This window comes from Dendrobium catenatum, unplaced genomic scaffold (genome assembly GCF_001605985.2).
Source record: "Dendrobium catenatum unplaced genomic scaffold, ASM160598v2 fragScaff_scaffold_231, whole genome shotgun sequence".
Lineage (NCBI taxonomy): Eukaryota > Viridiplantae > Streptophyta > Magnoliopsida > Asparagales > Orchidaceae > Dendrobium > Dendrobium catenatum.
Genome location: NW_021318693.1, coordinates 8,478,882 through 8,491,602, shown reverse-complemented (window position 1 = coordinate 8,491,602; position 12,721 = coordinate 8,478,882). Strand labels below are relative to the sequence as shown.

The 12,721-nt window shown below is 41.7% G+C and overlaps 1 non-coding gene and 3 pseudogenes across 1 annotated transcript; all 4 read left to right on the top strand.

The window, feature by feature from the left end:
• Positions 1-10,175: 10,175 nt before the first annotated feature.
• LOC114579211 lies at positions 10,176-10,294 on the top strand. Its single transcript, XR_003700130.1, has one exon. It is a non-coding gene; the product is annotated as a 5S ribosomal RNA (ribosomal RNA).
• A 388-nt stretch (positions 10,295-10,682) lies between these two features.
• Positions 10,683-10,801, top strand: LOC114579212 (annotated as a pseudogene).
• Positions 10,802-11,184: 383 nt separating this feature from the next.
• On the top strand, positions 11,185-11,302 carry LOC114579220 (annotated as a pseudogene).
• Positions 11,303-12,232: 930 nt separating this feature from the next.
• LOC114579233 lies at positions 12,233-12,351 on the top strand (annotated as a pseudogene).
• The last annotated feature ends 370 nt before the right edge of the window (positions 12,352-12,721 follow it).

The following is a 12,721-nucleotide window of genomic DNA, read 5'->3' as shown; positions in this document are numbered from 1 at the left end:
GTAGTACCCTGTTTGCTTCTTCCGGGCACCCCTGCAATTCCATATAATGATGGATGACATTAAATAACCGAAGGGGAAGCGTCCCCGCCGCTAATGTCCTCACTCTCATGACCTCCCAACATCTCCTTTTTCCTTTTCCTAGGAAGCTCCTCTATCGTTCCCATAGAAAATCTGTTATCCGATCTCATACCAGCTGAAAACAACAATGGCTGCTTAATTCCCGCCTTCCTTTGAACAAAAGTAGGCTTCAACTTGCTTACAGGTGGTTTGATCTTACTCAAATCCACCTGTTTAGGAAGATTAAATTTCTGTTTACTTCCAATATTTCCTCCTAGTCCACTACCGTTTTCCGAAGGGCACATTCCTTCTCGCCGAGGGAACCCTGATGTCCAAAGGCTCCTATTTGATCTCATCTTTCTTTACTCTACCTCTCCACTTGGACATTCACATTTTCAGGCATCTTCATCTTCTTGAAGAACTATCCACTTTCTTTTCTTTATCATCTCATTGCGACAGGGTAACACACTTTACTCCCACCCTCTTGTTTTTAACTACACAACCTCTTCTGCTTAAGCTGATTTCCCTGGTTGCCATCCTCCTGCCTTTGGTCCAACTGCTATCTGACACTGCCCTTTTACCAGAACCTAGTCGGCTTCACTTGCTCCCAGCCCGTTCCGTCGTCTTCTTCGCCTACTCTTTGTCACCTCTCGTCCACCCAAATTTTTTGCCACTTGACGCATCATCTCCCTTCCGATTCCTAGCCTTCTTGCCGCCAACCAAAACCGTCAACTGCTCCCAATTCTTCATATTACAACCCTTCTTCCTGGTAAACTCCCCATTGCAAACCGATCTCCAGCCCCCAACATCCCCGGCCTGGCAGCTTTTTCGCTTGGCCTTGAACATCTCCATCCCTCGCACACCCACCAACCTCGACGCACAACTTCTCTTCTCCCCAGTTTCCCGCCTTCTGCCGCATCCGGCTCGAATTCAGAGACGACACCCAAATCTTTGAAGCAATCCTGGAGATAAATGTCAGCACCCAATCCACTCGTAGCAGGAGATTCCGGCAGGTCCGTATCCCAGACCGACCAGCCCAGGAGGAGGCCATCCACCTCCGCACACCGCGCCCCCGCGCCCCAGCAGAAGCTGGCGCGCCCCGCTCCACTCCTCCCCCCTGACCTCCAACCCCCACAGATGCCTAACGCCCCCCCCCCTCAAATCCATCACACAGGGGCCCGCCATATGAGCAACACACTGACCACCTGGCTTCAACTGAAGCAAAAACACATTAACAAAGCAATATATCTCCAAACGTAGTCAACCTGGGAATTCGCCAAAACCTTCCCCCATTGCCGCCATCTGTATTTTAGAACTTCAACAAAAAGGAAAGAGCTCTTTCTCCAAGGATTTTCCCCCAAGCACTCGCTACTATTCCAGCAATATGCCCACCATCCTAGCATACAGAGAATCCCAAGTTTAATCAATGGGAAATCCCATCCGACGAAAGAGCAATTAATTCCTCAAGAATCGACGAATCGGGATGTGCTTCCGAGCTTTCTCTACATAGCACTTGCTCACAACCATTAGTGGATGATAATAGAGGCTCTATTGCCTACGTTAACGCTTTCCTTTTAACCCCTCAACATTCCTCGGAGCATTCAGCAAAACTACTATGAAGTGAACATTTCCCAATCGATACCATGAAGTGCTTTTCAAGATCGGGAATCACCCATAACAGAACGCATCCTCAATTCCTTAACACCCTCTCCATCGCACCACAACACAGATGATGCAGATTTTTTGGAACATTACAGGTTCTCTCCACCATCATGTGCTCATCATCAAGCTAAAGTGATAGCAATTCCACTTCTTTATCAACACTTCCCACTCTAGTCGACCATACACAGATCTTCGATCCGAAAGTATCATAGAATGATATCTGGACATCCACAGGAATCGATCGCATATCCGCTAGCAATACTCTTACTCATTCCTACCATAGCTGATACTCCTACTCCGCTAATCTCCCCACTGCTCACGATATTATACCTATCCCCAGATTTTTTATCCTCCATGTACTATTAATCCTACAATCGATCTGACTATCCATCATACTCTCGCCACAGCAATCTCTATTTGATCTCACTTCACCTTGTCACTCACTATCGTGGTCCCTTATCTCACACAACCCTGTCCTCCAGAATGTCGGTATTGAGCATATCATACTCACCTCAGAGGCTGGCATCAGCTCCATCTTCGAGTTTAGAAGAGAGTTCCGATCCCCATCCCCTCTTCTTTTCCGCCCCCGCTGCCCTCACGTCTTACGTGTTCCCGACATCCCATTTTAGGCAACTCGCCAACCCTGTCCTGGAGACGGGATCCCCTCCCCCCTCTGGCTGCACCTATGTCGACTGGCCTTAGACAAGGCCCCCGGGTTGACCTCAACCAAGCTCCATCCGATCCGATCTTCCAAGCCTACCGTGCTTTGGCTCTTCGACCTAGTGGTCGTAAGAAAGTTTGGAGAACCTCGCAGATCCAGCGTCACCGATCGATGCGCCCTTGTTTCTTCTTCGAAGCCCAGACCAACTCCCGCATTGCCTTCGACTCATCACCCCCGCCATGTCAGAACCTTTCCAGTCCAGCTCGCGCGATCGTCCTTCGGCCGTCGTTCACCGCCGTTCGATCCGTCCCGCACCCACCGCCCATGGTGAGCGGGGGGGAGACCTTCGCGCCTCTCCAGCACTTCATGCGCGTATTGCAACCCCAAACCGCTCTTCCACTACAAGCTCGCCCTAAGAGGGAGAAAACAGGGCGGAAATCGAACGCGCAAGTTTACTGTATGAGTGAGAGAGAGAAGAGAGAGAGCGTGAAAGTGCAAGGGAGTGCAAGAGAGAGAATAGAGAGAGAGCAGAGAAAGAGGAGAGAGGCAAGAGAGCGAGAGGGAGAAAAGAGAGCAGAGACTAGATGAAATAAAGAGAGAGAAGAGTAAAGAGAATAGAGAGAAGATAGGGAGAGAGGGAGAGAGAGAGAGGGAGAGAGACGAGAGAGAGGAGAGACGTGAATCACGGGAGGGAGGGAGAGAGGATCAAAGAAAGAGCTAGGGAGAGGCAAGAGCGACGATACCGGCCGGGGCCGGGAAGAGAGAGCAGAGATAGAGAAAAGTGAAGATGAAACAGCAGAGAAAAGTGATAGAACGACAAAAGCTATAAGAAACACGAAGGCCAAGTCTACACCACAGCAACACCGACGAGAGCTAACACGAGAGCAGAGAAAAGGAAAAATAAAGAAGAAGAAAGAACGCACGAGACGAAAAGGAGCAGACGAGAGAGAGATGAGGACGACGCAGCGAGATGAGAGAGACGCCTGAGAAGAGGAGAGAGCGCAAGGCAGAGAGAGGGACGAAAGAGAGAGAGAGATAGATGGATAGGAGAGATAGACTAACGCAATATGGAGGAGACCGCCAACGCAAAACGCCAGCAAGGGAGTGTAAGAGACGAGGAGAGACGACCGAGAGAGCACGAGAGCACGCCCCACCCCGAGCACGCAAGGAGAGCAGGGAAGAGAAGTGAGTAGGCATCCCCGCACACGCCTGGCAGACGCCCAGCTAGAAAAAGTTATAACTCCCCCCAGCCCCGAGACCGAGCAGAGAAGGAGGAACGCAGCCAGCCCCAGAGCGCGCGAGACGAGCAGCAGACGCAAGCAGCAAACGCAAACCAGCAAAGCGATCCTTGTTGCACCACGACGCTCAGAGGAGACTGAGAGGAGAGCCGAGAGAACGAGAGAGAGAGAGAGCAGAGAGCGAGAGCCACGAGAGACCGAGACAGACCAGCACCGGAGGGAAGAGAGAAAGAGAGGAGCAAGTGCAAGGCTAAGCTATGAAGAAATGAAACAAGAAAGCAGCCACGAGCAAAGCCAAGGGAAGAAGTAAGAGCAGAGATAGAGATGAGAGACTAGAGCAGGGATACGAGATAGAAGACGAGGGAGAGGAGAGGGAAGAGAGAGGAGGGAGCGCCCCGCCCAGCAGAGATGGAGACGAGAGCCGGCGCGGCAGACCGTACGCAGAGCGGATCTCCGGCGAGAGAGAGTGACGGCACAGAGGAGTGGGGAGATGTAGCGCCCGCAGGGACGCCAGACTCGACGGAGAGAAAGCAAGAAAGGTGCAAGGGGATAGAGAGGAGAGGTGAGAGGGAGAGCGCGATCCGGCGCACCGAGAGATGTGACGCACCGACCCCGACCGCGACCCCGCCTATGGACAGAGGTAGAGAGCGGTGAGCGCGTGAGAGAGAGAGGAGAGAGAGAGAGGGAGAGGAAGAGAGAGCAAGTTAGAGCAATCAGAGAAAGAAGGCAAAGCTAGAGAACCCAGAAGCAAGAGAGAGCCAAGAGACGCCAGGCAAGGGAGAGAGCACAGCACCAGAGAGAGAGAGGAGAGAGAGAAGGAGAGGATGAGAGATGATGAGTTGAGAGAGATGAGGGAGATGAGAGAGGGGAAGAGAGAGAGAGGAGAGAGAGAGAGAGAGAGAAGAGAGAAGAGCAAGCTGCGAGCAAGCTAGAGAAAGAGCATGCTCGAATGGAAAAAAATAAGAAAAGAGCAAGAGAGAGTAAGGGAGAGAGCAAGAGAGAGATAGAGATAGAGATAGAGAGAGAGAGGGGGAGAGGGAGAGGGAGAGATAGAGGGAGAGAGAGAGAGGGAGAGAGAGAGAGAGAGAAAGCAAGAAAGAGCAAGGGAGTGCAAGAGAGAGAGAGGGAGATAGATAGAGAGAGAGAGAGAGAGAGAGCAAGTGAGAGCAAGCTAGATAGAGAACAAGAAAGAGCAAGAGAGAGTAGGGGAGTGAGCAAGAGAGAGATAGAGATAGAGAGAGAGAGGGAGAGAGGGAGAGATTGGGTGGGGGAGAGAGAGAAGGAGAGAGAGTGAGGGAGAGAGAGAGAGAGAAAGAAAGGGCAAGGGATTGCAAGAGATCGAGAGAGAGAGAGAAAGAGACGGAGAGAGAGTGAGAGAGCAAGGGAAAGAGAGAGAGAGAGAGAGAGAGAGAAAGTCAGAATGAAAGAGCAAGCGAGAGCAAGAAAGAGAGTGGGGGGGAGAGAGAGAGTGTGAGAGAGAGAGAGAGAGCAAGTGAGAGCAAGCTAGAGAACGAACAAGTGAGAGCAAGAGAGAGCAAGAGAGAGAAGGAGAGAGAGAGAGAGAGAGGGAGAGAGGGAGATAGAAAGAGAGAGAGGGAGAAAGAGAGATTTATATAGATACATAGATAGAGAGAGAGAGTAAGAGATAGAGAGAGAGAGTGCAAGAGCAAGGGAGTGCAAGAGAGAGGGAGAGAGTGAAAGAGAAAGGGCTTGAAAGAGAGAGAGAGAGAGAGAGAGAGAGAGAGAGAGAGAGAGAGAGAGAGAGAGAGAGAGAGAGAGAAAGAGAGAGAGAAAGTGAGAGCAAGCTAGAGAAAGAATAAGAGTGAGCAAGAGAGAGCAAGGGAGAGAGCAAGAGAGAGAGGGAGAGAGAGAGGAAGAGAGATAGAGAGAGTGTGTGAGTGAGAGAGAGAGAGCTGAACTTCAATTATTAGCATATGATATTATTTAAATCAATGCCTTAATTTTCCATAAATTATTAGCATATGATACTTTTCTAATGCCTTATAAAATCTTTCTTTCTTCTTAACATATGATACTTTTCTAACCACACAGTAACATATTAAACTTTTCTCATTTTTTAGATTTGTTTTGTAAATTATTGTCATATGGTTTAAATTTCAAACTGTATTAGTTTAAGATAACCTTTTATTGCATAATAACTTGTTGCTTTTGTTAATTAATGTGTCTTAGTTTTGAGTTGGAAAATGATGAGTTCATAATTCTTGCATTTTTTCATTAGATTATTATGCATGATCTTATCTATAAGTATTTCAAAGTTTTTTTACTTGTCTTGGTGCTTCCTACTTTTTTGTTTCTTTTGTAAAAATAGAGAGGAGAAAGAGTGTTGACCATTAATCACTAGCTAATATGTTCTTGGTGTTAGCCCTCAATGCACTTTTTCCCTCCAAAAAGAAGCAAATTTGATACCAATACTTGAACCAAATCAGTTTATATCAATCACTGTGGGGATCTCATGATATTTCAGGAAAAAATTTTTTTTAAGAGAAGTTTCACTACGAAACAAATGAATGTTATTACTAAATGATACAAAGCTGATCATTTGAATTTAGAGTGAGTAGTCAATTTTTGTTTTGATAACAAGTGGTAGTAGCCAAAATTCATTAGAAATAGTCTCATGAACCAATGCTTTACACAGTTTCGCAAAAAAATTGGAAAGCATTATTTACCATTAAGTCTATAATTGATTTACCATGGATCCAGTGGCCCAATATAAGGAGAATTAGCAATTTCTGTTTACTACATAAGACATCCAATTCTTATACTTATTAATTAACAATGAATTGCAAGGCTTTGCATTGAAGGGAGGTAGATCTATGAGTAGCAGCCCATAGAGAGTCATAGGAAATGGAGAACCAATTTGCAAGGAAGAAGTTAGAACCATAGATCCTGCTAATCATTTTGCCCATAGAGAGTCGTAGGACTAGAGATCCATGCTGCCTTTTTCCTTAGGAGGAGTAGTATGCCAAGAGATAGTACACATTTTATCTTTGGAGTTATTGTGAAACAAGAATTTAGCAATTAATGAGCTAATCTTTTTCATAACACCTTTTGGGATAACAATTGATCTAGACCAATAAAGGAGATCATTCCAAATTTTGGATTTGACAAATTGATGCCTGCTAGCAAAATATAAGAGCTTATGTTTCCATCCACAAAGCCAAATAATAATTTTGTTCATGATGGGAGAACTTTTCATTATATTCAGTCGAGAGGGAGAGATGGTAATTCCCAAGGATTTTCATGGGAGGCTAGAGCAGTTGATCCCAAAAATAGATGAGATGTGTGCTTTAATATTGGGATTAGTAGCATTATAAAAGCTGATAACATACTTGTTGGTGTTGGTGCTCAGATTCAAGATATCAGAAAAGGAGTCCAGATTATTCTTGAGACATTGGATGTTACTAGAGTTAGTTTTAGGCATTTCTTCTTTATCCATAAAGTTTCTCTCTCTCTCTCTCTCTCTCTCTCTATATATATATATATATATATATACACACACACACACACACACACACTTGTTGTGTATGTGCATTTGAGTTCATTTATATGATGCTTATTTGAATATGAGTATATTTATATGTAGCGCTAGACTAATGTATTCTTATTTTGATAGTATTTTTTAAGCACACAAGTAAGATTTTCTTCTTTTCAAGCATACTAGATAGAAAACCAAGAAATTCCAATTCATATCAAACTTCAAATACAGGATAAGTCAGTTAAACAATCATCCCAAATTAATAAGAGTTGTGTCCATACATGTAGGTTCTACTTTGGTTGTCAATACAATAAAATAATCAGGGCCATGTTTTTTTTAGAAAGTTACTTTGTGCTAAATAGATGGCAACAGACCTTCCATATGCCTATGAGAGAAGATAACAGCATCAATCCAACTGAAAAGGTTCATCTCCTAATAATATTTCCTTCTTCTCCTGTCGGATTATTTTTGCTTTTCCTCCATTCCATTTCTTCTCCTCTACGGCATTCTTCTCCTCTTTACGGTGATCTTCTCCTATACTCCATTTCGTTGTTGTCTTTTCTTGTTCTTCATTTCTAAATTTCTTTTCAAATTATCCTACTTGACTCACTTCACATGTATAAATTCCTCTAACCATTTTAATTTTTCTTAGTTAAATTATGTCTGTCTGTAGATTGCTTTTCCTCTACTTCATTTTTTTATGGATATCTTTCTTGTTTCCAATTGATTGAATAATAACAATGTTACATATATTTAAAATATTTTTGGTTTAGGTATGCTTACAATGTTATTCTTCACTATGTCATTTTTATAGATATATTTCACTATTTTGTACTTACAATTTTTTTTGATTAAATTAAAATTATTTAAATCTTTAGTCCTCTTATTTTGCAATAATTAAGAGTTACATTTTCTAAGTTAAATTATGTCTGCCTCTGGATTGTTTCTCCTCTACTTCATTTGTTATGGATATCTTTCTTTGTTTCCAATTGATTGAATAATAACAATGTTACATATCTTTAAAATATTTTCAATTTTGGTATGCTTACAATGTTATTCTTCACTTTGTCGATTTTATACATATTTTCAGTATGTTGTACTTATAATTTTTTTTTTTATTAAATTGAAATTATTTAAATCTTTAGTCCTCTTATTTTGTAATAATTAAGAGCTACATTTTCTTAGTTAAATTATGTCTGCCTGTGGATTGCTTCTCCTCTACTTCATTTGTTATGGATATATTTCTTTGTTTCCAATTGATTGAATAATGACAATTTTACATATCGTATAGAATATTTTCAATTTAGGAATGCTTAAAATGTTATTCTTCACTTAGTCATTTTTATAAATATATTTCACTGTGTTGTTTTTTTCCTGTGTTGTACTTACAAATTTTTAATCTTATTTATAATATATCAGGTTTTAGACTCTCAACAACGCAATCAGCAACTTTAGAAATTAATCCAGATCTGCCATCATCAAAAGAACTCTTGGAAGTATCAAATTTTTAATGCTTTACTTAAAATTTTTATTTTAACTGTCATTATTTTAACTTATTAAATATTTTAATTTACAGGTTTAATAAAAATATTCATCAACATACATCATCTACTTCTGATGCATATTTGATGACAAATCTACAGAATATTAACACATCTGAACAATCATTGGGAGAGGTAATAAAGATGATCAATTATTATTCTGATTTCTTTCTTATAATTTATTTTTTATACATTTCAAGTAAAGTACTACTCTACAAGAGTAGTAATAAAAGGACTTAATCAAGAGGAAATATATGATATAATTCATGCAATATATGTAAATCCAACGTCTTTATCATTGATGGTATTGCAAAATGTTCTAAATGTTCAAAAGACAATCCTAAATATAGTTTGAGGAAAAATATTTATATACTATAATCCTATTTGAAATAAAAAAATCAAAAATTTATAACATATTTAAAAAATATTATTTACAGGTATCTTATCAAATTGCGTGTGGAGGACATTAGTGCAACTGCAATATTTACAATTTTTGATAATGAAGTTGAAAAATTATTGGCATTCCAGTCACAAATTTAGAGAAGATGAAATTTAATATTTTTTATTTTATTCTATTTATATTATAACTTATATATGCATACTCTTATATATTTTTTCCCTTTTAATGAAAGCATCCAACATAGAAGATTATAATAGCATTATCACACATATTTTTGATAAAGAGTTGATATTCTCAATGAAGGTTCAAGATAAACAATATGACAATAGAACATTTCGATAAATTACAGTTCAATCAATAAAAGAAGAATCTGATGAAGTTATTGAGATTGAACAAAAAAGAATCAAATTAGAAAACCTTTAAACTTTTATCATTATTCATGTTTGACATACATATTTTACTCTTGATACTCTAGATATTTATTTCTTATTTCTCCATTTCTCTCTCTTTTTCTGTATCTCTATTTTTATTTTTCTTTATTACAGGTTTTAACAACTTTAACAGTTGATGACATTCATTAGATTTGAACATTATGTTGCATATATTTTTTTAATAATTAACTTTCTCTTGAATGAGCCACTTGTTTTAACTCCTACTAAACTAATTTCTTATTTCGTCTGATTATGCTTTACTCATAACCTTCACTGATATTTATTTGTTGCAATCTTTTCCTTCATCTTCTTCATCTTATTTTGCGTAATAATTTATGGCTATACATTTTAGTAAATTAAAATAAATTAAAAAACACTTCACATGCATAAAGAATAATATTTATATTACAATTAATTTCAAATAAATTTATTCATGAAAATAGATTAGTTTCTTTAATATTTTCATTTGATTTTATCTAAATTTGAGATTTTATCTAAAAATATTATATATTATTTAATTTAGAATTGAGATTTGAAATTAATTAGTTTAATTGTTTCTCCATCTATTTAATTTTTAATAATACATCTTATTAGAACACACACCATAAGAAAAAGGAATGCTAATAAAAGTATCACCAATTATGGGGTTCCAGTATCTGCAAAACTATAATTTGAGACCATAAGACTTCGGGTGCGACCATACCAGCACCAGTGCACCAGATCCTATCAGAACTCCGCATTTAAGCGTGCTTGGGCGAGAGTAGTACTGGGATGGGTGACCTCTTGGGAAGTCCTCGTGTTGCACCCTTTTTTTTAACCATCCCACTCTCTTTTTTTTTTTTTTTTTCCGGAAGCCTTTCGACACGGCCCACGAAATAATAGCAGTGTTGGCTCACTGCGACCCAAGCAAAGAAATCTGCATCGATGGACCCGCAAAGGCGATCGTTGAGTCCCGTTATGAGGCCGCAGGGAATAGAAACAACTTTTAGTCCAAGAGTCAGTTTCGGCATTATGACCCCATTCCTGAAAGTTTTTTTTGAAACGGAGTGAGCGCCGATGTGCTACAGGTTCATCGGTTTTGCATGCGCCAACGAATAACGCATTTTTGATCACCTACGATCCACTGGAATGAGGATGCGCTAAAATCACCTCTCCCCCAATACCTGCATAACCCTAATTTGAGACCATAAGATTATAGGTGCGACCATACAAGCACCAGTGCACTGGATCCCATCAGAACACCGCAGTTAAGCATGCTTGGGGGAGAGTAGTACTGAGATGAGTGACCCCCTGGGAAGTCCTCGTGTTGCACCCTTTTTCATAACCACCCCTCTCTCTTATTTTTTATCGAAAGCCCTTCGCCACGGCCCACGAACTACTAGCAGTATTGGCTAGTTGTGACCCGAGCGAAGAAATCAGCATCGTGGGACCCGCGAAGGCGACGGTCAGGTCATGTGATGTGGCCACACGGGAATAGAAACAACTTTCTACCCAGGAGTCTATTTCAGCATTATGACCCCCATTCTGGAAAGCTTTTTCTGAGACAGAGAGAGCGCTAATGTACTAGAGGCACATTGGCTGGGTATGCGCGAACGAATAATGCATTTTCGATCCCCTACGGTCCACCGAAATGAGGATGTGCCAAAATCACCTCTCCCCCGGTGTCTACATAACTATAATTTGAGACCATAAGACTATGGGTGCGACCATACCAGCACCAGTACACCGGATCCCTTCAGAACTCTACAATTAAGCGTGCTTGGGCGAGAGTAGTACTGGATGGGTGACCTCTTGGGAAGTCCTCATGTTGCACCCTTTTTTTTTAACCATCCCTCTCTTTTTTTTCTGAAGCCCTTCGCCCAGGTCCATGAACCACTAGCAGTGTCAGCTCGCTGCGACATGAGCGAAGAAATCCGCATCGTGGGACCCGTGAAGCCCCATTGGGTCAAAAACTTTCTGCACAGGAGTCCGTTTTAGCATTATCTCTCCATTTTGAAAAGCTTTTTCATAGACGGAGTGAGCGCCGATGTGCCAAAGGTGCAGCGGCCGGGCATGTTCTGACGAATGATGTATTTTTGATCCCTAACGATCCACCAGAAAGAGGATGCACCAAAATCGCCTCTACCCTCGGGTCTGCATAACTATAATTTGAGACCATAAGACTACAAGTGGGACCATACCAGCACCAGTGCACCATATCCCATAAGAACTCCGTAGTTAAGCAAGCTTGGGTGAGAGTAGAATTGGGATTGGTGACCTCCTGGGAAGTCCTTGTGTTGCATCTTTTTTTAACAATCTCTCTCTCTTTTTTTTTGGAAGCCCTTCGTTATAGCCAACGAACCACTAGCATTGTTGGCTCGCCACGACTCGAGCGAAGAAATCCGTATGGTGGGACCAGAGTAGGCGACCGTCGAGTCCCGTGATGCGGCTGCACGAGAATAGCTAAAACTTTCCGCTAAGTTGTCCATTTTAGCATTAAGACCCCATTTCGGAATGCTTTTTTTGAGATGGAGTGAGCACTGATATGCGAGAGGCGCATCGGCTGGTCATGCACCAACAAATAGCGCATTTTCGATCACCAACGGTCTAACGGAACAAGAATGCGCCAAAATTGCCTCTCCCCCGGCATTCAACACCATGAAGAATATTGCATTTTTGATCACGTACAATCCACCAAAATGAGGTTGCACCAAAATCAGCTCTCCCCTGGCGTCTGCATAACTATAATTTGAGACCATAAGACTACGTCTACAACCATACCAGTACTAGTGCACTAGATCCCATCAGAACTCCACAGTTAAGAATGCTTTGGCGAGAGTAGTACTAGGATCGGTGACCTCCGGGGAAGTCCTCGTGTTGCAACCTATTATTAACCATTGCGCTCTCTTTTTCTGAAGCTCTTCGCCACGGCACGCAAACCAGTAGTAGTGTTTTCTTTCCATGACCCGAGCGAAGAAATCTACATCCTCGGACCCGCGAAGGCGATCGTTAGGTCCCGTGATGCTGCCGTACGGGATTACCAACAACTTTCTGCCCAGGAGTCCATTTCAGCATTATGACCCCATTCCGTAAAGCTTTTTCCAAGATGGAGTGAGCACAAATGTGCCAGAGGCGCATCGACCAAGCATCTGCTGATGAATAATGCATTTTCTATACCCTATGATCCCTCAAAATGAGGATACGCCAAAATCACCTCTCCCCAATGTCTACATAACTATAATTTTAGACCATAAGA